This window comes from Python bivittatus, unplaced genomic scaffold, assembly GCF_059951505.1.
Source record: "Python bivittatus isolate LINGU-HERP-01145 unplaced genomic scaffold, Pbiv_v1 ctg000850_np1212, whole genome shotgun sequence".
In the NCBI taxonomy this organism is placed as follows: domain Eukaryota; kingdom Metazoa; phylum Chordata; class Lepidosauria; order Squamata; family Pythonidae; genus Python; species Python bivittatus.
Window position 1 is genome coordinate 41329596 of NW_028277112.1, and position 27971 is coordinate 41357566.

Sequence of the window (27971 nt, forward strand, 5' to 3'; positions counted from 1 at the left end):
GTTTCCATTACTATTTGTACGCAGCACTAATAGCCAACCAACTTAGAATAGACTGAAAGCCTCATAACAGTTTAAAATAAGAAAAAAAGCAGAAACAATAAAATAATACACAATCTTTAGAGTTCTTAAAATGCCTGAATGTACAAAAGGTCCTTCACCTGTTGCCAAAAGAATTTCAATATAGACACCAAAAAAGCCTCTCTCAGTAATATATTTTACAAATAGGATGTTACCACTAAAAGGTCTTTTTCCTATGATGTGAAGCTGGTTTATTTCACTAAACATTGTTAAAATCAGTTTGTTTTTGGCCAGGTTGAGAATGAAACAGTACCAAGACCAAAACACAGTGAACCTAAGACAGAAGTAAAAACTTCTGAATTGCTAACAATTATGGATTGCAGGAGTCCTGGGAAGATAAAGGCATTCTTATGATGCTATCCTGCGCCTATCATACCTGAACTAGCCTAATGAATCACTCCTGGTAGTCAGAGGACCTTTGATAAAACCATTAAATCTCTTATCTCTAAACTTTTCATATTTTAATATGAGATAGCTACAGACATTTTCTGCAGGTTATCTAATCCAACAGCTAAAAAAGTTGGAGCGGGGGGGGGGAATGTGAAAATCATCTATCTTTGTTGGCATTTTTTTCACCTAGCACACTCTGCTTCTTAATGGAAAAATGTTATTACACAAAGATATGCACAGCAAATACACAAAGGTGTGTTTTGCATATAGTGAAACAAAAAAACTCTCCCTCACTTACAGAATTCTGCACTAGCTATTGGTTCCAGGAAGCAATGCTATTTTAGGTAAACAATCTTGTGATAATGCAAGACAATCTTCATATATTGAGCAAAAAGCTTCCTTTAAGAACAGAACATTTCCATAATATCAAAGTATTTTTATGTTATCACTTCATTATTTCACTGTATATTTAAACCCAACTATGTGCAATTGATGTCCCTACCTTTAGTCCAGAAAAAAACAATGCCTGAATACTTTTATCCTAAATTCCTTTGCATAGTAGAATAATTTCTACCTCTCTCCCCAATCATCCATTTAAGATAACAAATTCAATTATATTTTATAAGCAATGTCTTATGAATTCCTGCAAAAGGTCTATTGGTTATTTTTTTATATACTTTAAACCATTTAGATAAAGGTGCCCTTTTAATTAAAAGCAGTTGCTCCCTGCATTTAATAAAATTTAACACCCAAATCCTAATACACAATCTTGAGGCCCCCCTTAAAACTCAGTGGGGTTTGCTACCAAGCTAGCACATTATACCACTGGAATTTAGAACAAACACATGGAGCAATTAATCCCTTTACATGTTTTAGAAAGAGTCCTGACCTTCTTACAAGCTGAAGAAACCAGAAAGAACCAACATCATGAATAGAAGGCACTGGCCTAGCCTTAACAGAAGTCTAACTGTTGCTCTTCTCCATAACAGGATGCTTAATTACCAGAAGGCAAAACTGGATGGGTGGTGGGAAAGGACATTAAATGCTTTGATTCTTTCAGGCAGCCAAGACGACTTGTGCTCTTCCCCTGTTAAGGACACCTACAGAATTTGCAGGAAGTACTTCTTCTCGATCTTTTTTTTTGGGGGGGAGGGGTGTTGGAATAGAAATCGTAGCATGTGTATAAGCTGAGTAATGACAGTTCCAGAACATTTCTTTTACTTTCCTATACAAGATCACCCATCTCAACAACTTCCCCGACCCGTGGAATTATCCACGCCTCGCCCACACCAGACAGCAGCCGAAACAGCACCTCCCAAACTGCCCACTTTGAAAAGCGCGGCGATGGATAGACGACCAGCCCCACATCCTGAGATGGTGAGTGAGAAGAATCTCGATCATCGCCCCCCCCCATTTCTTACCTCTTATTGGACGGTAGTTACGTGAGGGGGGGGTGTATCATTTGGCAAAGACTGAGACGCTGTGGGTTAAAGACAACAACATCCCTCCACCTGTTCAGTCCTTTCTGACAAGCAAGATCAAGGGGTGGAGGTGGGGAAGGGTACAAGAGCCCTTCTGAGCGCCGCGAATGAAGCCATGTCTCCCTTTCGCCACGCAGCTTCCACCTTCACCAATGAGCCTCCCCGCTTCTCCTTGGCGCCAACCCGTCCCCCCTCCTCACCACGCAGCTCCCCAGCAGGCCAGGCTCAGGTTCTGTGGGCAGCTCAGAAAAAGGCCTCCTCCAGCAGCAGCAGCGCCAGCCGCGCCGATTCTCCCGCACACCCACCTCCAGCAATTGAGAGACCGAGCTTGCCGCAGGCGACGCGGTTCCAGAAGCCAAACCGAAGTCCAGGCAAGCCGGCGCGGGAGGGAACGGCGGCGGCCAATTGCTCCGCGCTCTCTAGCTCAGCTCAGCTCAGCCTCGGGCGTCCGCGCTCCTGCCCCAGTTGCGCCTCTGCGCCGCAGGGCAGCAGCGCCTCCCGACGGGCACGCGACCGGTTTGGTCGCCAGGTTGCAGCACCCTCCGCTTCCTCCTCCTCCTCTCCTCCTCCTCCCGTCGCCAAGTCCCAAGCTGGGCTTCCCTTTTTTTCTCCGGCCCTGCTATGGGGAGAGATCTCCTCCTCGTAGAAACTGGAGCTGCCAGCCAGCCAACCTCCCCGAAGCTCAGCGCAAAAGCCTCTGCGGGCCTCGTGTTCTCTTCCTCCTTCCAGCTCCAGGTCTGGGCGGGGGAAGGAAAAAAGGGAAAGCGAGAAAGCCAGCGACCCAAAACTGCGCGGTCGGCTTAGGCCCCTCCCGTCGCCCGGCAGCACCACCGAGGCTCTTCCCCGTTCCTCCCCCCCACCTTCCTTCGCGTCGCCTGGACGCCGCCTTCAGTTCTCGTTCTCTCGGCTTGCCCGCGGTCGCTCCCTCTCTTTCACGCGCCCCGCTCGGAACGGCGCAGCGGGTTTACCTGGGAGGTCCCACCGGGGTCCTCAAACAGTAGCCTGTCAATTTGATTGGGCTTCGGGTTAAGGAAATTGTTGCGTCCAACTTGATTTCTGCTTTCTGGCCAGGCCGCGCAGTCTCGGAGGTGGACTATGCGCTCTCCAATTATTGCTTACTTGTAAAATCCACAAAGGAGTCCAATGGTATCTTGAAGGCAAGCAAAATTTATGATGCCACAACCTTTAGTCCACTTCCTCCAATGTATCTTTCGAGATATCTATTCTGTGTGTGTGAGAGAGAGAGAGAAAGAGAAAGAGAATCATGTACTAACCGCCAAGGGCTTGATCTAAGCCAAGGTTGGTCTTCCCCAGCCTTTTTCTTAATCTTTCGTTTTGAGTGTCAGAGTAGCTTAAATGGTACAGTTGTTAATTTACCAACGTGGGTTTATTCTTCACAAGCCAACTTGGGTTTATTCTTCACAAGTCCATTTTTCCTAAACTCAGGAGCCAGGAGACTGACATTTTAGTACTCTGCATGGAGGTTATTGGGGTGCAGGATGTTATTGTAGGCCTTCACATGAATTCTCAAAAGCAGTAAGCAACCTTGACCATGAGCCCATGGAAAAAATGGTTTTTTTCTTCATCCCCACACTTCAGCTATGATTTGGGGGAGGTAAACAGCATCAATCTTAAAAATCTGGGATGAAGCAAATATTAAAGAGCCATGCCCAAAGGTAAAAAATGTTTGTGGTCTTTTATGTAATATATTTCTATCTGCAACATCTTTTTCTTTAATGTTTTAGTGATGGCTTGCTCACAACTTCTTGTGAGCAATTTCAATTTTGTTATTGCAATGGAAGGATAAGGTCATAACTACCTTCAACATGGTAGTGAAAAACAAGACACATCTATAATCTAGCATATAGGATATATGATGTACAAACTTGGTCATATGGTTTGTTTAGTTTTTGGCTTTGCACCTGGTCAGGTAAACCACAGCCCATGACCTGTTTTGTGGTCTTTAGAGCACCTGGTTTGTGCTGCAAAAATGTGATAGCAAACTGTTAAATTTTGCAGCCAAAAGATGCAAAATAGGTGCCTTAAACCTCCCAAGAGACCCTCCAAAATGTAAAATACTAGGAGATTGTAACTTGTATCTTTTTTCCTTTTGCATAATCTATATGGTTTGGATTGTGAATCTCCAGTATTTAATCATTTTGAAAACCATTTTTTATAAATATTCAGAAGTGATACCTTCTGAATAGGTTGCATTAAAGTGAGAGATCCTTACTTACAGATAGTTATTCTGAATTTGAATCCCAAGCAGCAATATATGCATTGTAAAGAACTGTTGTAAGGCTTTGTGCAGTTCCCTTCTGCATATGGCAGTTTGGGCTGGAGCCTACTATGAATCCTGTACATTGGCTACTAGCCAGCTATTAATTGCCATTTAAAATTCACCATAATGACTGGAGTATAGCATAAGTCCAAGGCATTGTGGGAAATCCCGGTACCATATTTATTTATACATACATACATACGTACATACATACGTACAATTTACATGGCTGCCCAACTCACAGTGACTCCAGGCAGCTTACAAAAATAAAATTCCCAATACAAAGCCCACTCTACCCCCACCCCCACCCCCCACCCCCTGGTAACAACAGCACATTTACATTAGCCATGTGATGGGCTCTGGGTCAATCTGGGATCCCCAGACCTGCTGGCATAACCGTGTCTTCAGGGCCTTGCAGAAGAGCATCAAGGTGGGGGCCAGTCTTATTTCTGTGGGGATGATGTTCCACAGGCAGGGAGCCACCACAGAGAAGGCCCTTCTTCTTGGTCCCACTAGACCCATATATATAAGATAGCCCCAAGAAAGTAGAAGAGAGGCCTTTTAGGGAATATTGGCAAAGGGACCTCCCTAAACATGTAGACAGTCCTCCTACTGATCTTGCTTTAGCGTAAAATATTATGAACCATGGTTTTAGCACAAAATACAACTACAGTAATTTTATGCAGCATTTGCAGATTCTACTGCACCAGAATAATAGAACCTGAGAGCTATGAAGTACAGTAGTGGATTTGTACTAAATAAGTATGCATGTTTGGATTTAAATGTCATGTCTGCTCCTTGAGGTTCCTCTTGAAGCTTGCATTAAACTGCTTCCACAAGGATATTTGTTGTTTAGTAATTATTTCTAGTGATCAGACTCTAGTAATTCTAATAAGCTTTACCCAGTAGGTTTGTGCTTCTTATCATAACTGGACTTTGTTCTTGCTGTCATAGAGCTGAGGCAAAGCAATTAAAGATAAGTGCAAGGGGAAGTTCTAGATAGAATAGAAATTGTTCTTTTTAGTTTCATTTCTTTGACCCCAAGAGGTTCCTTCCCTTATGTATATGCATTTTTAGAAATAAATGCACAGTTTTGCAGACAAAACATATCATTGGAGAAGATAATCCCTCCTTTTGACACAGTTCTGTACACTTTCATTGATAGCCATTTGTTACAGTAGTTGTTAGGAAGACAACAGCCTTTTTTAAAGGATTGAGACAATTGCCCTGCATCTTTCCAACATTTTCTTTTAGTTCAGTTGATTATGAAGGGCATTTGAAAGTGCAGCCTGTAAAACTGGAGCTTTGATCAATAACATTCCTTCTTTGAAGCAGAACCACTTATTTTGATGAGACAACTTTGGAAAAAAAACAGTTTGTGGACTGGAGCCAAAACACTGTTTGCAATATTTTTGCTTATTTTATCAAAGCAATTCCTGTCATCATTGGACTTTCAACCAGGAAGCTTATTTTTATGTCACCAAGATATACAGTAGATAGGAGAGCAGTGGGCATTTATGGAATGGGTGTGTGCAACAAATTTATGTAGTGGTAATATTCTTTTTAAACTTTCCTTTTGGTTAGAAATGTTTTGCTAACTTGGTGAACCACATGAGGATAACTGAGTAAGCCAGGAAAAGAAATTGCAGCAGGTTTTCTTTACAAAATGCAGTCAATACATTAGCAGACTTTCCTAATCTATGCCTCCACCTGTTGTCCCAACACATATTGACAATGTCAGATTAAGAAAGCCACTCTATGAAAAAGGAATTATTCAAACTGAGCATACTATAACACCAAGATAAGGCAGGTGGGAGGAATCTGATATAGCTGAATTCTTATACTGAATAAATTTTACTTTTTGGTGTAGAAGGTAAGTGATAGTTCATAATGCAGAGCTTACACAATAGCCATATTCTACCTCTGGACCTAATGTTAACCTAACAATCACAGTTTAACCTACCATTAGTTTATAGTGCTGTGTGTTATATAAAGCTGGAAAATCGGTTTGTGTGAGCCACAGTTCAGTTAACTATGGGTAAGTGTATTATGTCAGCACAGACCCAGTATGGAGCCAAATAATGTCTCTAGTGAACATTTTAGTGATCCTGTCAATGTGTAAGTTTAGCACAAAGAAAGTAATTGTATCCTCTTTTACTTTTAAGTCAATATTAAATATTGGTGCCACAGCAACAGCTGGATAATCTTTTACTAATGAGTGTAATTAATTCTTCAATAGCATAAAGACATAAATAGAATATGGAGCATAAATTACAGAAACTATACATTTATAGCATGAAGGTATAATTGAGTGATATATTCCAAATCTGTTGTAATCTTATCCTTAAGGATTATAGGCAAAAATATCTGGAGGGCACTCTAGGGTTCCCAAGCTAGGGAGGACCATTATATAAACATATCTAAGCCACCCAAGGCCATGAAGTGAAATCCCAAGTGTCCATTAACTAGGATAGATGGAATTTTAAAAAACTGATTTTAAACCCTGGACCATAGACCTTGTGAGACATTTGTAAGTATTCCAAATTTTTATGGCCAATTCATATCTTTTTAGGGTACTCTACATGTTCAAGGAGATGGTGCTAAGGCTGAAAAGCTTCCTTGCTGGCCAAGAGCTCTTTGCTAGAAACATCATAATTCCTTGCAGCTGAAAGCAGCTTCCTGAAAAGGAAAGAGCAGGAGAGGAGGCTGCCCTCAAGCTCTGGAGAAGATTAAAATCAGCACAAGGCGGGGAACTAGGATCTAAATGACAAAGGAGGAGCTGAAGTAAATACCTGTTTCAGTTAAAGGATTTTTGGCACTGGAATTCCACTTAAAGGAAACAGTTTTTCTCATATTAACTTTTGTTATCTCTTGCATTCCTAGGACCAAGATCAAGCAGGTTGATCCTAATCGCATAACCCAAACCCTGCCACCTCCCTCCAACCTCTATTTTGCATCCAGAAAACTTTGCTCCCCTTGACATATGGCCCATCTTGTGATACCCTGTGGGCCAGAAGTCCTTCCTTAACTAATCAGATACAGGCTCAGCAAAAGCAGGAATCATCCCTCCATAAAACTCAGAAGCTGGAGATCACCTTCACTGGACCTTCCCTGTAATTGCATAGATTATCCTGTTGCCTTTTACCTGCAGCTTCTAGCCACACTGCAAATACATCTAATTTTCTACCATTGTCTCCTGAAATGGTCCTCTTTGTGCACTTCTGCTCCCATCACTCCCACATCTCACCTGGAAGGAATGAGGAAGAATTTGAGTTGGAACTTAATTTAAACAGTGCAGGAGGGCAATCTGGAATATTGATTTATTGGAAGGGATACCTGAACATTGACTGTTCTTAAGAGGTGGCAGATGACATCCATGTACCTCATTTCCTTTGACAGTTTAAATGGCAATACAATATCTTCACAAGCCTAAACTGGCAATGCAACCGGCCCTTGGCACTTGCCCCACTTCTGACTCTGAAGGGGACATTTACATGACAAATGAAAAACATCCAACAATAAGTAGCAGAGTTTGGGGATGGGGAAACTTCCTGAGAAAGAAGTAGAAGAGAGGGAAATATTTCCGTTCTTCCTGCAGTGTTAGAAGGAGGGACAATTAAGGGAGCCTGAAAGTGGGGAGATCTCACAAGCTTCAGATGAAGAAGTAATGGAAATCCCTCCCCCTTCCTGCTGTCCTCAGTTAGAAAACAGTGGAGTAGAGAGGCCTGAAGGCTGGGGAGATCTCATCAACTCCATCTGACAAAGAAATGGAAATGGACACTTGCCTTCAGGCTCCCCGCCAGAAGGAGAAAGTGGAAGAAAAACCAGACATCTCCAGCTTTGGTGGAAGGAATAAAAATAGAGAAGAATATGTTGTAAAGGCTGAATTTGGCAAGGCAGCAAACAGTGATTTCCAGGCTAGAGCAACATGCCCATGTAACACCACTGCTGGAGCTACACTGGATCCCAGTAGGCTTCCGGATGCAATTCAAAGTGCTGGTTGTTATCTTTAAAGCCAGACATAGCATGGGGCCAAGTTACTTGCAGAATCATCTATCCCCAATGGCTTCTGCCTGTCTCACTGAATCAGGCAGGGTGAGGATGCTCTGGTCCCCTTGGTGAAACAGTGTCACCTGGCTTCAGAAATTTGCCTTTTCTGTCATGGTGCCTGCCTCGTGGAATAGCCTCTACCTGGAGATACGAATAGCCTTGACCCTGCTGGCCTTGAGGAAAGCAGTGAAGACCTGGCTTTTCCCTCAGGCACCAGGGCCAAGATGTTGATGGAGTTCACATGATGTGACAGATTTATGAATGAGAGTTTTATCAGAGGCTCAACATTATTTTTCATTTTATTTTTTTTAATAATTGTATTATGTTTTTATTCTTGTTGGTCACCCAGAGCTCCTTCTGGTAGATGAGTGGCCATATACATTTGTTAGATAAATAAGAAAAAGCCTAGAGTTTATGAACTGGAACAAAGACCTATATAAAGGCTTTAACTTCACAGCACTGCAGATGGCAAATAATCTCTGAGCTAAGGCTTCATTCTTGTCTGAAATAAAGAGCCTAATTAGTTGAGATGTGTTTGAGAATCTTCTGCCAACTAAGCAAATTCTTGAAAAAGATATTAAATGTTTGGAAACTCTAGACTGATTGCTGAGCTCTGGTGTGAAACCTGACCAGCATCAAGCTGCTTAACCTTGATCTAGACAGCTACTGTCTGTTCAGAAGTATGAATTACCCTTTTCTAGAACTACTCTAGTGTCTTTGTAGATCACAGTTGTAGAAGAAAAAGGGAGTGGCCTTGAGGGACAGGAGGAAGAGTCACTACCAAGACAACAGTCAAATAAAAGAAACCTGAGTCCAGGGCAGAACTGTAACATATGCAAACATCTTAGGCCCCTCCCTAGTTCAAAGATAAAGGGAAGGAGGGGGGAGCCACCTTCAGACTTGCAAGATTCTGTTACTATAACTCTGCAATAAAAGTAGTATTGGACTACATGATTTTGTTTTATTAGTCTAGTCTATCTTGAAGGGCTGACAATAGCACTGCTGTGGAAACACCTTAGAAATAGGTTATTAAATCAATTATTTTTTATTTATTAAATATGCATGTTGCCAAATCTGGAAGAGTCATGGTGGCTTTCAACAACATAGAGTACAATAAAACATCCATGGTAAAATAACACTATATAAAACCATTTCATTGAAAAAGATACTTCTACCAGTTTAGTACTTCAAGAAGCACTAATTCGCAGTGGTTCAGATAAGTGAACAACATGACATAGTGGGATGGGCAGAGGCAGGCTAATTGGGAAAGAACCTTTATGTTCTCTTTTACCGAGGTTGGTTGCTCTGCACCTCGAATCATTTCATCTAATAACAACCAAAGTGGAATCAGTGTCAACAGATCTGCACAAAAAAGAAGCAAGAGTATGCTCAGCAGACTCCAAACTTTGTAGAAACACACCACATTTTTATAATACAAAGGGGATGCCTGCAAATCACTTCACATCCAACTTTTTTGAAAAGCCAAGCAATGTTGAGTGAATGGATAGATCAAGTTGGTAGGCAGCAAATTGTCTTGTTGAAGCTCTTATAGTTTATAATGTCCTGGACATGGGTGATTAATGAAAAATTAAACCTTAGCAGAAGATTCAACAAGTAATAGCAAGTTGAGATATATAATATCAAATGAACAATAAATTAACAACTTTGATAGCCATAAAATTAAAAGCAACTCAAAGAATTTAATGTACCCCAAAATAGATAAATACAAGAACACATATCCATACGAAACACATTTAAACAATAAATTGCTCTACTTCAATAACCTAGGAATAGCACAACCAAACCAATCCAAAACAAAACAAAACACATTTTTGTCTGGATCTTTAAATTGCCCCTATTGTGTGTCCCTGCCCATTTGACACTAAGTCAGCTTTAAAAAATCTGTTTGGACTGAGACATTTTGGCAACTGTTTGCAAGGTATTCAGTCTGATCTCCCACTGGATATATCCCCTGACACTGGGCCTTCCCACCTTTCTCTTCCAGAAAAGTAAATGGCAACTGATTTCCTTCCTGTGTGGGGCCTTACTGGACATATATACCGTATTTTTCCGTCAATAAGACGCCCCCATATACAAGACGACCCCCACTTTTCCAACCCAAAATTAAGAAATCAATATTTTAAAGATAGTGCAGAACACATTTTTATTTAGTAATTAGTTAACATTTACCTGATACACTCGGTGGGAGGAGGTCCAAACCATCTCTCTGCAGCTCTATTTCCATGCTCTTTTGCATAACTGGTTCCATTCAATCACGAGTGAAACTGCCGATAGCTTGTCTCTGCAAAGATCCTTCCTCTAATTGGTTCAGCATCAGCTGACGTCAGTTACATAAGGCTCGTGACTGGAGGAAGTCTGTTTGGGAGACAAGCTATTTCACTCGTGATTGGAGGCTAGCGATAGGAGGAAGCCTGTCTGCAGAGACAAAGTATGGGCAGTTTTGCAACCGCGCGGTTCTCTCCTCGGCTGACTTCCTTGAATAAGATGCCCTTCAATTTTTAGCGTAAGGATTTTAGAAAAAAGTATCGTCTTATAGTTGGAAAAATACGGTACTTCTATATGTGTATGTATGCTATATATACATATATTTATACACACGCCCACACACACATACACAGAGTGTACCAAAAATCAGGCCCCATAGACATGTAATTATATAAATTACATGTTTGAATTGGTTGCATTTTCTTCTAAACACGTCTTACTCATTTGATGATGACCTTTAAACATGCCTAAATACAGTAATATTTACTCTGAAAAATAATCAATTAAATATATCATGATTGGCCTATGGGGCCTGACGTTTGGTCCATCCATCATACACACACATTTACAAATGCATACAAAGTTAAATTGAATTTATATATACCAAACTAAAGCATCAAAATGCACATACCTAAGGCCATAACACCCAGCTTTAAAATAAAAATTCCTTCATTACTGGCTTATCTCTAATATCTCTAGAGCTGCTGTTTCTTGGAATGCTATACTAGCATAATGGTTATAACACTTGCTTTAAAAATAGAAGGGTATTTGCTTGATTTTGATTTTTTGAATTGATTTTTAAATTACTATATTTCTTTGCCAGCCCTATTTATCTTTCCCTGAGCTTTTTGTTTCATAATGGTTATAATACTTGCTTTATCAATGTAAGCTTGTTGGTGCGTAGGTCAGAGAAAGAAAAATAGTAATTAAAAAAATTCTGCTGGATTTCAAGTGGGCAAATTTTTATTTACAAAGTAAGTGTTATAATTATTACCCTATTATAGCATTTCTGATAAAAAATAGTTTTAGAAGATATTGGAGACCATAGTCACCAGTGACTCAGTTGAGGGGACATTGAGGGGACCTGCTCTCTGAACTACCCAATGAACTGCTGGAGTTCACTTATAAATGAAGAAAACGGACAGTAGAGCTTGAGGTAACACGAGGGGAAAAAGAGAACTTTTTTTATCCCACCTTTATTATTTTTTATAAATAACTCAAGGTGGCAAACATACCTAATACTCCTTCCTCCTCCTATTTTCCCCACAACAACAACCCTGTGAGGTGGGCTGGACTGAAAGAGAGCAGTTGGCCCAAAATCATCCAGCCGGCTTTCACACATAAGGCAAGACTAGAACTCAGAGTCTCCTGCTTTCTAGCCTGGTGCCTCAACCACTAGACCAAACTGGCTCTCTTTAAAACATTTAACTTTAAAACATTAGCAGGAAAATACACCCTTAAGTCACATTTGTGATGGGAGGGAGGTGAATACAGAGTGATATCATCTGTTCCTACATTTCAAAAATGGTTGCTGGCCCTATCTGGTGATAGGACAGCATAGTAGAATGGATAAGCCCTTCATGCAATATAATTGCAATCTTTGTTATTTCCTCTACAAGGTTGAGAAGAAGTTGCATGCCAAAGGGATGAAGGTGGGTCCATCCCAGGTGCAAGCAATAAGGGGGGTGCTAAAGACACGGGGAGACTCCTAGTGACTACCCCCCTGCAGTTTTCTTGGTAGCATTTTTCCGAAGTGGTCTGATATTGCCTTCTTCCTGGGGCTGAGAGAGAATGACTGGCTCAAAGACACCCAGTTGGCTTTATGGATAAGGCAGGACTAAAACTCATAGTCTCCTGGTTTCTAGCATGGTGCCTTGACCACTACTAATCACCAAACTGGGTCTCAGCAGTGAAGTGGGGGAGGACATTAAAAAATTATCTGCTCTGGGTTTCAATTGTGCTATGTACACCACTGTTAAGGAGACATCATTAGTTCCAACGACAGCTTGCTTAATTACTACAAACCATTACTAGGCCTATTTCCAGTAACTAAAGAAAGCACAGTGTTGGTTGTTGTTTGTTAAGCTAAGCTTCTGCTCATGCTCAGTATATTCTAGTGCAATTACTGTGATTGTCTTTGTGGGAGAAGAACATTGGAAGAAGAATGGAACTTCATCTTCAGCAGCACATCTCAACCAAGTACACAGGCCTATGGATCTATGTGAGGATCCTTGCAATACTTTGGCATATAAAATATATACATATCTGACAGGAAAAAACCAATTTGTTTTCCTAGTAGCTGCATTTTTAAGTTGGACATTCTTGCTGAATAACTGTTTTCTTCTTCCAGAAATCCAGTTGATTAGAGATGCCATTTCAACAAAAAACAGGCCTATAATTATCTTTTGTCATATGGCAAATTTAATTATCTCTTTTGTTGCCTCCAACAAGTCTAAGCCAAATTTCTTTGGGAAAAAAAGATGGATCTTCCTATCAAAATGGGGTTCTTAAAAAAATACAAGATTTCTAGACTCATTCTGTAAGTATATCCTACAGGCTCTTTTTATTTTCTTTTAGCATCATATTCTTATCTAAAATCTAATTCTTAGTTCTAGCTCCAAAGAGCTGTCCCATTTATCATGTTCACCCTGTAACAGAGCATAATGACTAAATTTTCTCCTTAGAGTCATATTCTAGGTTTCTTATTTAAAGTAGGCCATTGCTGCCTTTTTAAAGGCCAACAGCCTTTAGAGCAGAATTGTGTCTGAGTAATATGCCACTTTATTTTTTTGGTGAAAGCAAATTGGAGAGAATCTGTATTATCTGAAACAATATCAAAATGGTAAAATGCAGCATGTAGGCGAATCTGTGTATCTGGAAGACAAGGCCTTAAATGTGGTGATCTAACACAGTAATGTTATTCATGACAACAAGGAAAGGAGCCTTGGAACAAGTATGCTTTGCTTTTGAGGCCAAATTAGTGTGTGTGTTTTTTTCAATCTGTTAAGCTTCTAAAGTTGCCTTGCTGTATAAATGATGGGTAGAACATTCATTTAATTATGTTAGATTATACAGTAGCACTAGAACCTTTCTTTTTCTACTTAACATCAAGTTTACTCCTAGAAACATGCTTGTACAACTCCTCTCTGTCTTAAACTGTGGTCTAATATCAGGTGATCCTTTTCCCAGGCTTTTATAATTCTTTAGACAACCAATGTTTGTTGCTTTTATTCTGATATTGTTTTAATAGTTCAAAAGTTTATGTCTATTTTATGTTCCGTGTACTGTTTTTGCTTTTGTGAATTGCACAGATAATTGCTTATAGCTGGATAGAACAGAAATATTGTCACTGCCACCATACTAGGCCCCTTTAGCCAATGTATTGGTAGAAATGGAGAGCAATGACAGTGCCAACAGTGTTGCAGTGCATGACTACACTGTAGTTGCTTTGCTTGGTGTCACTATAATACAGTAAAGGCATTTGCTGCTAAAGTAGTAGTAAAATTAATCTAGTAGAGCTCCCATACAAGAATTAAAAAGTTAGAATCAGTGAAGTTTAAAAAAATGAATTTATTCACAGAAGAGTCCTGGATTTATTTTGAACGTATTAATTAAAGAGGATTTTCAAGGAAACCAACTAACTTTGCATATATATAAATAAAGCAGTTAGAATGACAGAAGAGGAACATCATTCTTCTTTAATCAGATATCTTTTTTCAGATATGTTGAAGTCTATTCCTCTACCCGAAGTATTGACCTAAAAATATAAGCAATTAAAGAAATCAGGATAGATAAGAAAGAAAGAAAGAAAGAAAGAAAGAAAGAAAGAAAGAAAGAAAGAAAGAAAGAAAGAAAGAAAGAAAGAAAGTTACAATGAGAAAGAGCCAGAAAGGCCAGATGGATTTGCTTTCACCATCTGTTTGAGAATTTCACCCACACAGCTTACAAATTCAGATTTCTCCTTGATTTGAGAAGTGACCTGCTTCATGGGGCTGTTCTCTTTAACCCGAAGGATGAACTGCATTATTTCTGAGCTTTTATCAGCTCTTTGTTTAGAAACCTGAATTCAGGTCTTCAGAATCTAAAGCTGTCCATGAATAGGAAGAAAAATGAAGGGGGGGGAAGGTAAGAAACATGTATTTATCTTTCTTATTATGCAGAATATTAGATATAAATACTGTAACAGATATAATTACTGTCATGTGCATCCATACATACATTTCAGACATATAATTAAAGAGTTCAAATTATGTTTTGAGCACAGCCACACCTGTGCATCCTGTGACCATGCATATTCATATGATGTTTACAAATTATGTTCTGCGGTATGTTGGCCATACCATGTTTAATGTTTTATTTATATGCTTCCTTAACAGAAGGAAATTTACAGACTATTAGGAGCAAAAAACATGTTCCATATATCATGCAAAGCAAACTTCCTACTAAGTTTATAGTAAGCTTACAATTCCCCATGATGAAGTGTTTGTAAATAGTTAGGCACATTCCCACAACTGGAAAATATAAGATGTGCAGAGCTTCTGGAAATGTAGTATGCACAGAACCCCAATCAACTGTAGCAGCTAAGGCTGTGCAGCATTTCAAGTTTGGTCACTAAAAGGAACCTCTTCAAAGTATTTAGGTACCCAACATGGCAGATATATAACATCTGGATCCCCTGAAAATAGAAATAAAGCTCTGCTGGCTCTGAAAGGCAGAGCATAGACAGGGATTCTGTGACTATCAATTATAGGTTTTAACAATATAAAACATTGCACTCATACTATTGACAATTTCTACTGCTCTAATTGTAAAATAATAGAGGAGAAGTAATGGGCTGAAAGAGGGTAATCTGCAGAGAGGTCAAAAAGGCAGCCGCAACCACAGGATTGAAGCCCTGCCCCTTTTTAAAGTGTGTTGTGCATGAAGGCTTCTATCATGCACTCATGACTAACATCTTGACTTCTTTTGACCCTCTGCTACAGATACTCCTGGGCTGAAAGAGAATTTGTTGCTATGAAAGCAGCTTCCTCTTTGCTCAAATGAAGAACTTTATCCAAAAAACGAGGGAGAGAAAGAAAGCTAACTAGTGTAAAATGTAATTTTATTTTAGCTCCTAAGCCCAAACCTTTGAAAAGGCAGTCTAGGTCTCCAGGAAACACACAGCTGACCTGTTCACTCCCTTTGCCTCCACGTACTTGAGTGGAGACCAGCCTCCGCTTGACCACAGACTCTTTCTGGATTCAGGGAGGGAAATTATGTCCCAGCTAGAAAGATTCTGTGATTCATCAGTGGTACTTGCACAAAGGATGCCTCTTATACCGTGTATCAAATGCATCTTCTACATCTTGATTATCTTCATGGAGAATAAAAAGGAACAAATGGGGGAAATCTTCACAAAGGCTGTGAATGGTGAACAAATGCTTTGGTTTACTCATACATTGTCCTTGTCCATGGTAAACTTATTCACACTGTGCTGGTGAAACATCTAAATGAAAAGAAACAAAAACTTTCAGTTGAGGCACACCCTTTCCTCTGGCTTCACAGATATGTCATGCAGACATTTACCTTTCTGTGCCAGTGTGCCGGGGGCTCTTCTGCTGCTAGCTGTTGACTTTCTAGAGAGAAATTTTGTGCTGTCCCTGAGTTGCTCCATGATACACAAGTAGGGGGAAAAAATCACATTTATGAAAGCTGTCTGGTAACTAAGGAGTTATGAGTGGGGATTATTTTGCTAAATCATACTGCACCAAACCTTTCTTGCAGCTGTGAGGAATTATTACCCAAGGGTTGAGGCACAAGCTTCAAGGAAAATCCCTACTCTCATTATTGCACAACTCTGGAAATGAAAGAAGCTTAGAAGAGTATACTCAGTAAAACAATTCTATATAGTTGTCTTTATTCTACTGTGTCTGATAAGAAAACAAGGATTTTACTTCCTGAGGGGATAGTCTCTAATCAAGACAGATCACTGTGATAGACAAAACTTTGAGACCACAAATCACATGGGAGCTGCTGAAAACAATTAGCCCTACATCCATTTCCCCTTAATGTGTAGAAATGGAAATGCAGAGATTCCATTTACATTCTGTGTCTTTCTCCATCACACCTCTGTAGCCCTGGGGACAGGATATAATATCACATCAATGTATTTCCAGTACAAAATAAAATGGGTGGGCACCAGGCTCCAAAGTCCTTATGTCTTCTGTTTCAGAGGTGTCAGGAACAAAAAGAAGAACATTTCTATAAATCAGTGTTTCTCAACCTTGGCAACTTTAAGATGCATGGACTTCAATTTCCAGAATTCTCCAGCCAGCATGCTGGCTGGAGAATTCTGGGAGTTGAAGTCCACACATCTTAAAGTTGCCAAGGTTGAGAAACACTGCTGTAAATAATAAATTTTAGCATAATCAGGTGGATTCTGTAGCTTTTTCCACATCTTCAGCTTTCAAATTACATTGGCATTTAAAACACATCTCTTGCCCTATGGGATTCACTGAGCTACATTTTAATGCAAGAGTATGATCCAAGTGATTTGGGTAGCACTGTGTGGTCAGCTGCAAATACAGCTTGCAAAACTTGAAATGCTTAAAAGATTGCCAACAGATTCCTGATGCTTAGCAATACGAAGGGAATTGTGGATACCCTAATTAGCATCACTATTCCAGGGATGACTAAAGCTTGGTAATAGGATATCACAATCTCTCCATAGTAAGCAATCATATATAGAACATAAATGCATACCACAAATCTTTACAGTCAGCGTGACTGCTAAATAATTAATACAGCCCTGCCCACAAAATGTCTACAGCTGAAAGGCAAACATAATAATAAGAAAAAAAAATACAAAAAACAAAACAAATTTGACCTCAATGAATCAGAAGAAAGACATTTCCTGGCAGATACAGCAATTCATAGAAAAAGAAAGGAAAAGTGATTGCTGTCATCTCTCAGATGGAACAGAGGAGACAGGGTTCTCCATTTTAAGGCATATCCGCACTTGGTATTGAAGCTGCTGCTGTGACAGCTTGATTCTAAGCTGATTTAAGGAAATTGTTCTGGACTAAGACACTTTGGCAATAGCTGGCAAGGTATTAAGTCCAGACAACAGGCTGCTATGTCCCTTGGACAATTCCTCTGTTGTTGTGCCCCTCCACCAGGAAAGCAAATACTAATTGCTTTCCTTCCCATGGGAGGATCTTTCTGGAGATACATACATAAATAAACATAAAATAAGCATAAATAATCCATATTAAACTAAATGTATGTATATAAAACTAAAGGATAACAATGCACATATATATGCAGTTATATACAACAACCTCCTTTAAAATAAACATTCTTTTATTGTCAACCTTTTTGCACCCTGATGATGTCTAAATCTTTCCTTTAGTGCTAATGCTAAAATAGCACAGTGACTAAGAATTTCACCCTATAGCTATGAGGTTGCTGGTTCATAAACCAGAAAAAAGTTTTTTTCTAAATTATTTTTTTTTCAATTACCTAGTTTTCCCTGCATTTTTTTTTAAAAAGGCCCCAGTTATCTAGGGAAAGCTTGGTGGATGAAAGAAATAGTCATTTAAAATATATTGTAGGAGGAGAGCTATGGTAGTCAAAAATCAGGAGGAATCTGGTAAGTCCTTGTTGAACTAACAAACTTTATCTATAGTTCATGAAAGTTTGTGGTTTTTAATAAAATTTGTTAGTCTGAAAAGGTACTACCAGACTTCTTCTCATTTAAAGTGTGTGTGTATGTGGGAGAGAAAATATAGGCAGGGCATTGAAGCAGCAACCTCTTACATACAAAGCATATATTTTAGCCACTGTGCTATTTTGATACTGAAAACCAAAGGGAAATCTTAGAAGTTCTTTCTTGGTTCCGGAGGCATTCTTCCCTGTTTAAAGTAATGAACCGCTGGAAGAGCCTATAAAGAAGTGAAGCCTTTTTGCTGAAACAGACAAGAGCGCTTGAAATAACATAAGAGGGAAAGCCTACTTTCAAACCACAGTGGAGAAATGTGCTGGGGATCAAATCTGGGAATGGAAGGGAAATGAGTTAAGGCTGATATCACCTGCTACTGCTATGAAAAAAATGATTGCTGTCTCATATTAGGGATGAGGAACTAGGTAGAGAAGATAATCCCTTAATACACTCCAGAAGTATTTGAATTCAAGGCAGAGTTCACACACTGCCAAACCACATTGCATTTTGATTGTCAGTGGCTTGGTGCAATTCAGTTCACATCTCATAATCCATAGTCAGGGGGACGCAGTGGTGCAGCGGCTTAATGATGCTAAAAGTTGCCGGCCAGAAACGGTCGACACTTCAGTGGTTCAAGCCCAGCTCCGCGCAGCAGAGCGAGCTCCTGCTTCCTCCCCAGCTCCTGCCAACCCAGCAGCTTGAAAATTTACATGAGTAGATAAATGAGGACTCTCACCCCGGTGGGAGGAAAAATGCTGGTGGCACTTGCATGGGAGACGGGAGCAGTTGCTGGTAACGCGGAAGCCGCGCTCGCCCGAAAAAGGCATGAAGCAACAGAAACCCCGCCTCCTGCGCTCACCAGCTGGGCTCTGCTCTAGGAAGGAGGAAATAGCAAACCACTTCTGAAACACCTTGCCTTGAAAACTGCAGGGACTCGTCCAGGTAGTTGCTGCAGAATCGGTAACGATTGAGTGCGGATTAAAAAAAAAAACAAACCATAGTCAGCCTTTTCCACCAAATTTAGAAGAGGAAAATAAAGGTTTGGGGTTTAGTTATTTTTACACTATAGAGAGTCAATCCCCTGCTGCTGATTTACCGGTAATTACTTTCCAGAAATTTACCTTCTGCCCACACCTGTTTTATATGCTAGATGTGTTAGAATAGGGAAATAAAGAACAGAAAGTTAATGTTGAAACTAGAATTAAAAAGGAGACAGCTGATTTTGATTTTGCTGTCTATAGGAAATCCTATGGCAAATATAAATCACTCTAGAAATCTGATGTTGGTATGCTGATGCTTTGAACTCTCTTCTTATGTCCCACCTATATATGTGGGTGTGTGTCCGTAAACCTTGTATCAAAGAAAACACATTGAGACTCCTGTGATCTCTGTAAAGCTAAGACAGAATTGTCAGGGGAAAAAATCAAGTCAACTATCTTATGTTTTGACCAAACAAGTGATATATAAACTTGATTGGTTAAGAGGCTCTTTCTAATCAGAAGAGGAAAAATACAGCCTAATCCCCTAAATGCAAGAGCTGGATCACTCCAATGTCTTAGAACTTAGATATTCCTTCCCACTGCTGGTTTCATCCACTTGGTTATTCTAGCCAAGACAGCTTTTTCAAACTGGCACTTTCCTGATGTGTTGGATTAGAGCTCTAGAAGCAGGAAATATGAGAATTGTAGTTCTGCACATCAGCAACTGGAGAATACTCAGTTGATGAAAGCTGAAGTACTTGTGTGCTTGAACCTAACCTATATTAGTTCATCACTTTTTTTTAGCTGGACACTGCAGCTTTTTTTCCTGCCCTTTTCTAGCATAACACAGACTAGGACATCATATGAGTAGAAACTAATAACCATGTTCTGAAGTTTGAGTGAAGTATACTATTCTGCCCCAAGTGCCTTGTCTTATTTTGCATTTCATTCCAGCCCTCTTAGGGCAGATCCACACTTTCTGCTTGCCCCATTGCCCATATAAGCTATCCACCACTTCCTAACTTCAGGAACAGATGATATTGTCCTCCACCAATCTCAGTCAATTACAAATGTACTCCCCACCATGTTTTCTGTCCTAACACATCTTATGCCTTTTGAGTGGGTGGTCTGCAATGCTTGCTTCCAATCTAGTGACAGCCTCACCTCTGATTGGCTGAAGTGCCTGGCACATCCCCTCCACTGCAGTGGCTGGCTAGCCACTGTTGTCCACTTACCAGCAGCTGTTAGTTATCATCACAATCTTCATCAGCTGCATCTTGCTATTGATCTAACAATGGCCCATTAGCACAATGAGCCTTCCTTACTCCATGTTTTCTTATAATATGCCAACGCTTTGCTTGTGCTAACACTTTCCATGTTAAACATGAACCATTGTTTTCTTTTAAGATCATTTTTAAAGAACAGAAATCTCTCCACCCATTGAATGTAATTTCTACTATTACCTTTTTTAGATTTTCAGGAGAAATGAGGTTGTTCAAGAAGTAGATAACTAATGACCAGTGATAATAGATATAGAAAGATTGTATTAGACTAAGAAGCAATGCTGGAGAGGAAATTGTGTCCAGTAGGGAAAAGAAGCATCACATATGTAAGCAAGAGAACAAGTTGAAGAAGCAGGCAAAGGAAGAACAACAGAAAGTATATGGCTCCCTCCGATGAGCCATCATGGTGAACTGACATTCCTCTAGAATAGAGGAACACATTGTGGCCAAAAATGGTGCTCAAATGTAGGATTTGGGCTGCCAATATGTCTCTGGAGCAAGGAGAAATCACAAGATCACCCATATGTACTCTGTACAGCTGTTTTTTGTGAGCAGATGGCAGGAACTGCATTTTTTGTGGTCGGCTTGCAATCGGCTGGGAGTTGTGGGATTTCATGGTGCTTATAGCTGCTAATGTCGCCTATATGGATTTTAAGTTTGACCAAAGCTCATCTCTTAATCACTCTGGTTTTAATTTTTTTCTTTGGCTGTTTTAAAAAAAAGAGAGAGAGAGAGAGATTGAGAACATTCAGACCAGCAAGTTTTATTGAAATCACTGGATGAGTCTCCTTCAATCCTTTAAAAAGTTTAGCTACAAGTTTTAAAATGTGTAATAAATTTTTTTTTTTGAATATACAGCAAAAGGACAAGTATTGTTGGCTTTAGAAAGGTTTAAACAGATTAAGGGCTAAGTTGGACTTGATTTAAGACTTTAAAGTTAATTGAAAGGATCCTTTCTCATGGAAAAATCTTCTTGTTTATACTCCTAAACTGATTAGACAACTTTGAAGGTTGTACACTTGAGGGCACCAGATGGCTATCTTAAAAGAAATGTTTGATGAATGGGTATAGGAGGTCTTTGAGCTATTTAACTCTATAGTAGAATCAGAAGGTGTTATTGAAGAGAGCCAATTTGGTCTAGTGGTTAAGGCACCAGACTAGAAAGCAGGAGACTGAGTTCTAGTCCTGCCTTAGGCATGAAAGCCAGCTGAGTGACTTTGGACCAGTCAGTCTCTTTCAGCCCCACTAAACCTCACAGTGTTGTTGTTGAGGGGAAAATAGGAGGAGGAAGGAGTATTAGGTATGTTTGCTGCCTTAAATTATTTATAAAAATAATAAAGGCAGGATAAAAAAATCTAAACACACACACACACACACATTCACACACACCAAGCCCCATTGAATAAAACTGAAATTGACTTACAGGTGGATTTAAAAATTGCAGCCTATAAGAAGGAGATGGAAATAATGGACTTACAAATGAAACTGGATGATGATTTATAAAAATTTGAAAGGATATACAAATAATAAATCAGAAGAGCAATGTGGATTATTTTCTTTTATTGGATTCACAAGAGAGATTTGCTGGAGTTGCCACACTGGAATTACAAAAGCGGCCTGACAAAGATAATAACAACTTTGACAGAAGAGACAAAGACAGTATGAGAAAGAAGATGTTAGAACTTTCTTTGAGGAATTTAAAGATTGTTGGGAGAAAGAATACAAAATTGGTTTTTTTGATCAGGGTTAAAATAATGGTTGCTATTTCTGGTGATGTTTAATGGTCTTTTGATTGGGACTGAATGATGATGGTTATTTTTGGTAATGCTTATTTGTTTTTTGACTGGGAATGAACTTTGACTATTTGAAGAGAGGAAATGGGGGGGATCTGTTTAAATAGATATGGAGATATAAATAAAAAAGGAAGGATTCGAATTGAGTGTAATACTCATATTGTCATTTTTGATAACCCTTACTGGACTTTGGCTAATTAATATGGAGGGACAAGGGTTTAGAGAGGAGTTTATAGAGAATGGGTGAGGGATGGAATGAAGAAGTGTTTGGTTGTAGATTAAGAGATAGTGATAAGTTGTTCGTGCTGATTATACTTGTGGGGATGAAGGGGGAGGTTTCTTTTTCTATCTTTTTCTTTTCCCTTTTTTTCTTTTTCTGTGCTTTTTAAAATTTTTATTTTTTTCCCTTAATGTATCTTTGTATTATGGAGTTGTATTATTTTTATCTGTATAATATAATCTTTAGTAAAATTATTGGCGACTAAAAAAAAAAGAAAGTATATAGGGATGTCTGGTGAAGAATCAATAAGAAGGATAGACTGAGGTATGAGGACAGAAGACATATCTTAGAAATAATAATAATAATAATAATAATAATAATAATTTTAAAAAATTAAACTTTCATGGGGAGATATTCCCAGGAAAATGTTGCTAGCTTCTTGAAGCCTGCTTATCCCATTGGTTCCAGGCATGTCCTGAAGAAGACAAAGATCAAGACTACCAAAGATGGTGAGAGAGAACCAATCCTTGTACCTAAAGTCCCCTAGAAAGATCTCTTTCTGTAATCTATGTCATCTTCTTCCATTCCACTTTTCGTTCCCAACTTCTAATTAGGATAAATTTTGTAATCAGGAGTCAAATTCTGATGCTTAATTGTAATCTTTTAATTAACCAAATAACAAAGGAAAAGAGTTTAACTTGGTCTGATTCTTAGGTTTTATGTTTGCAGATTTCTCAAATGAACATGAAAGGATGGGGAAAATATTTGTACATATACACATTTGCATATTGGTAGCATGCCCATGCTTGAGAAAATAAAAGGGATGATTGTGTGAGAAAAATACCAAATAAATGCAATATACCTGAAAGGAAGAGATATTCCTAGAATTCAGGATTGACTGAGGTCAGCTGTTAAATGTGAGTAGCCCAAAGGGGTGATCTGAAAGTGTGATCTACTGATAGACATCAATCAGTACATGCGAGTAATCCAAGAGGTGATTCTAGAATATAACCTACTGACAGGTTAGAACAGTTAATGTGGAAGGACATCTCAGAGTGTGACTTGCTGACAGATTAAAGTAGTAAAATGTGGATAGATGTTCCCAGAACAAATCCAGACTTAATATAGGATATTTGGAAAAGGGATTCCAAGAAGGTGGGGTGACTGATATCCCATAGTATGTAACAAATGTGAGATTGTGCATAAACATATACTCAGCCCCAACAGCGGCACAATATTCCCATTCCCTCTTGAAATTAATTGCTTCATTGAACCCTTCCATCTCCCAATGGCCATCCTTTTCATTTATGCCTAGGCCAGGTGAAGCATACTCCCCTTGCTTTCCCACCCCTTGCCCACAATACTGCAAAGCTTTCCTCCCCCCTGCCCCCAATACTTAAGCTGCAACATAAGCATGTTGAAATGAAGCTATGAAGTATCAGTGAATGGTATTTTGCTTCTATGAAGCTGAACTATCAGTTCTTTCTTACTGCAAAGTTTCCATGGACCTACAGTGGAGCATAGGAATGAAGGAACATCCTGTTCCCTTTGCTTTGATCATTGTTGCAACAGAGCAACAATGGTACAGTAAGGGGAAAAAGAAAGGGCCTGCATTTAATGTCAAAGGAGAGAATGCGTGAAGAGAGTATGAAGGTATCCATGTGTATAAACATCTGGGAAAGCAAAGGAAAAGAATGGCAACTAGGAGAAAGACTGGGAAAAGAAAGGAGAAGGCAGGCACTGAGAGACCTGAATAAGGGCCAGTCAGCAAGCCTCACCTTGCCTGCATGGATGAGAAGGGCAAGAAGCAGAGGATGACCAACCAGGGTCTGTGTTGGCTGCAGTCCAGACTGAACACCAAACCGACTGTAATCTGAACTGGAATTTTTAAAGCCACCTTCAAGAACAGCTGGAAGTAGTGTAGGAGAGAAGCAGTTTAGGTTGCTGTGCATAATTGCCTTTGATTTATCTTCCCATCCATAGCATTGATTTCCCTATACATGTTAATAGCCATAGCCATTCCCTCCACACCATTTAAATCCTAAAATTCTCTGTCATTTAGCCAAGCTTGCTACAACCCACTCTAAAGAGATTCCAGAGTTCCTTGCAGAATCTACACTTCCATGGAATTCTCCATTAGAAGATACTAATCCAAGGCACCAGCAGGCTATTAGAGCAGCTGAACATTACAACTCATTTTATCTTGTACTTCTTCAGCATCCTTGCCGTTTCTGACCATTTCATCACACTCAGCAACCAGTATCTGTTTTGAATGAAAAGGATCTTCATTGGGATTTCTTTGGCATGTCACCTGTGAGTGAATCCCTTTCTCAGTGCTATTAAACAATAAGCTTAATCTAGATGGGAAAGGATTCAGCCATACAAAGTTTCTTCCATCATCAAGTTACAAACCTTCATCTTCCTCCTAAGTTTCTGTTCTGGGTTACCATATCCAAGGCTATACAGCCATATTTCTGCAAGAAAATGTATTGATGGACCAATCACTTGAGTTCTAATAGATAAAGAATTACCTTTCTCAGATGAGAACAACAACTGGTAGACTTGTTTGTGAGTGGAAAAATCGTGTATTTATTATGATTTGTCCAAAATTTCTGAAATATATACTTTATCACAAGCTTTTAAAATGGTGTCTTTAAAACAATTCAGATAAATTCATATAAATAATAGTCATCTGTTAGCAAGAGCTTACAAAAATGAAACTTATTTGGTGGTGGTATTGGTGGCTAAGTAACAATTATTTCAATATGAAAGCCTTCTTTCTTAATAGGATGTTCATTAATGTATGAAAAATAGGGAAGGAAGGGGTTAGGTGAGTCTCTGAAGTGAGAAAATCCCAGGATCTGGGTACAGAAATTCTCAGCTGTTCCACATCTTTTCACAGACAACCCAAATGAGCTTTTACACCACTATTGTTCCATGTGTCATAGTTTAAAGTCTTGTATAATGGCTGTAGATCAAAAAGCAATGAAAGCTTAGCAAGCAAGGAGGATCATGCAGGAACGGCTTATTGCATGATTTATCTGCCTGGATCCAAAGCCTTTAGAGGAATGGAGACTACTTTAAAAGTGATAACTATCCTGGCATTTTGAATTGAGTTCATTTAAAATTAATGCATTTCTCAGGTGATTCTCTTGATAATTTTAAAAAATTATCTTCCAGTCTGGAAGCATCCTTCAGACTAACACATTTTATTAAAGGCATAAGCTTTTGTGAGCTGTAGCTCACTCACTTCATCAGATGCAATGGAATGGCTCGACTGATGTAGGATTTAAACTGGGATGAGGCAGTGAGAAAGGGGGAAACACAGAAGACAAGTTATGCAGATCAGGTTGCATGTGAAACAGATTACAAGTAGCTTATCAATTAACCATTGTAATGTTTTAAAAATCGTGTTCCTAATAACTTCAAACTGAGTTGGAGAATTCATTGCCTCAAAAGTTTGGAGATATACAAAAAGTCATATAGCTCATAATTGCCACTAGATGGTATTATTGCTATATGGATGCTGGTCACTGTAGAAAAGTAACAAGAAAAAAGGGTTCAAAGTCCTCAGGGTGAGATATCTACACAGTTTATTTGTATTTATTTATTTTAACAGTACTCCTCCACATTTCGTTTCCCATGTTTTTCTTAGCAGCTTTCAACCTTTTCTAGCTAATGGGGCACTCGATAATTCCATAGTACTGTTAGCTGCTATTTACCTGACATAGGAAGCTTGAAAATTTCAAACAAAAAATTAGTAGTGCAAACAAGAACTCCATCTTTTTCACGATTTCTCAATGTAAGGAACAGCATTTGGGCATCCCTAGCAGTAATTTGAAAGAAATTATGTATGCTTCCACATCTTGCCACATTGCTAAATAAAGAAGTATATTTGTCAATTCAGGAGGCAAAAGTACAAATATAGTAGAATCCCTCTGGCTAACCTATTAAAAGAAATAAAATTTAGCATATGGAGACAAGACTTAATTTACTGGAGTCTAAGGGAGCTTAGCAGTGTTTAGCTGTAAATCCAATATCTATAAATGTCACACTGCTTGTTTAGCAGTGATATATATCAGTTAAAAAGAATTAACTGAGCATATATGGGTATGTTTTGCACACCATCTTCAGCTGTTATATGTTTAATCATAGTTTGTTTAATAAGCCACAATTGGTTGGATTCCAAGAACACACCAAATCAAACCATTTCATAACCCACTTAGCATGTGTGAATTCAGCCTCACTATCATCCCCAGTTATGTTGGCTGGACATGATGGAATTTGCAGTCCAACACATCTTGGCAAATATTGCACTGGGTCTTCTTAAATGTTGCATTAGGAAAACTTAATCTTGCAGGATTAAATTTAGAAGAGTGAGTTTCTGGGTATTCACAACACACTGCATTGTAAATTTAATTATTGATTCTATTTATATGGCTGCCCACTCACCAAGTGACTCTAGGTGGCTAACAAGTTAGACAAAAAAACCCTTCCATCAACCATAAAAACAGCCTCATGTAATCTTGATTTTTACAACATGCTAGGCTAAAATGCGGCTGCCAAGTTGTGGCTCTGTGTGTCCTGTAAACACAGCAAGCAGCTTTGATTTTCATTTACCACATGGCAGCTTTGATATGACTAAGGATTGTAATTGTTTGGCCATTTCACTGTTAATTACAATATCTTCAGAAGCTAAAGTATGACTGCTTTTCTGTTCCACTGAATCAGCTGTGATCACTGTCGATAACTGACCTGCCTATTGAGAATGAAGATATACACAAGGCCAGTTTAATAGATTAACCGCTATATAATATTTAACAAGAAGTTCCTGAACTTCTCAGAAACTTTTTGTGCTATCTAGGTATGTCTGCCAAAAGGTACATAGGCCAAAATTCTGGCTGAAACTTGACACTAATTGAAACCAACACATCTACAGTACCTTATTTCATTAATTCTTTAACGACTAGGATCATAACTTATCTTTCCAGCTGTTTCTTTGCTGGCCCTTATTGTTACATGAAGTCTATGTATTGCTTTCCCAAACAAATTATAATGGGCTGGGAATTAAAATTCAGCTGTAGTCCCAAAAAGAAAGTTACTCCATCAGAACAGATAATGTGGAAGTGTTAATGATTTGTGTATGGACTACTGTGGTTGGTTTCTGATCCTGCAGGAAAGCAACCTGAAAAGCGTTTTTATCTTGGAAACTTAGATTTTGGAGATCGAGACAGATGACTTAGGGTAGAGTAAGCATTGTGATTTAATTTTATCCGACTCAGAGCTGTGGCAGTCTGTTACCCCTTGGCTGTCTGTGGAAGGAATAAGAGGGGAGTGTCCCAACAAATTATTGCCTACAGGAATATAATTCTTTGTCCATTAGAGGCAGGGCTTTTATCAGTGGTAGCGATGCTTGCTTATGCATGGCCA

The 27971-nt window shown here is 39.1% G+C and overlaps 1 protein-coding gene across 3 annotated transcripts in view; it reads right to left on the bottom strand.

The window, feature by feature from the left end:
• Window positions 1-3081, bottom strand: part of PIP5K1B (phosphatidylinositol-4-phosphate 5-kinase type 1 beta) — a 74194-nt gene extending 71113 nt beyond the window's left edge. Inside the window, exon 1 of one of the 3 annotated variants that reach the window (XM_088130415.1) lies at window positions 2918-3081. The gene's annotated coding sequence lies outside the window, so the exon portion shown is untranslated. Of the gene's footprint in view, window positions 1-2149; window positions 2783-2917 lie in introns of those variants that run through there. The other 2 variants (XM_088130416.1, XM_088130417.1) reach the window with 2 other exon arrangements.
• Window positions 3082-27971: the final 24890 nt, after the last annotated feature.